The sequence below is a fragment of the Tupaia chinensis genome, unplaced genomic scaffold (genome assembly GCF_000334495.1).
Source record: "Tupaia chinensis unplaced genomic scaffold, TupChi_1.0 Scaffold146140_1, whole genome shotgun sequence".
NCBI classification, from domain to species: Eukaryota; Metazoa; Chordata; class Mammalia; order Scandentia; family Tupaiidae; genus Tupaia; species Tupaia belangeri.
The window spans coordinates 2,547,618-2,548,222 of NW_006205995.1; the positions used below are offsets into that span (position 1 = coordinate 2,547,618).

At 42.0% G+C, this 605-nt stretch overlaps 1 protein-coding gene across 3 annotated transcripts in view; it reads left to right on the forward strand.

Annotated features, from left to right (window-relative positions):
* TRPM7 (transient receptor potential cation channel subfamily M member 7) overlaps window positions 1–605 on the forward strand; it is a 124,419-nt gene that overhangs the window by 13,032 nt on the left and 110,782 nt on the right. The window lies entirely within an intron of this gene.

Sequence of the window (605 nt, forward strand, 5' to 3'; positions counted from 1 at the left end):
AGATCCCGAGAGGAGAATGGAGGAGAAGGGATTGCGGCGTGACCATCCCCCCTGGGGGGTGATTTCTCGCTTTGTGTCTCTATGTCTTTCTCTCTGTCTGGCGAGCGCACGCACCCTATAGTGAAAACCTCTCAAAAAAAAAAAAAAAGAAAAAAGTCTGTAAAAAAAAAAATAAGAGCAAAAGATAAAAAAATCGTGTGGCACTGAAATGACTAGTTCTCACAGCAGTGGAGGAGTCTTCTTCTGAAGGCCTGTCCCTGGCCTCTCCTGGGGGGGGAGGGAGATGGGATTATTAGGAAGATAAAGCAGGATCTGAAAACCAAGAGAATACTTTACCTTAAAAAAATTTTAAAGGAAATATTACCAAAAAAATGAGAAGACAGAGAGAGGGGAAGAGAGAGACAGAGAGAAGGCTAAGGGGCTCCCTACTGCTTGAGTTTGGGGGCTGGAGGCTGAATTGCCAGTAGAAAATCTTAATTTTTCTTTTTTCCCTGAAATGACTAGTTTTCACAGCAGTGGAGGAGTCTTCTTCTGAAGGCTTGCCCCTTGCCTCTCCTCTTTATTTTTTACTGAATCTTTTTTTTTTTTTTTTTTGAGAATGTTTT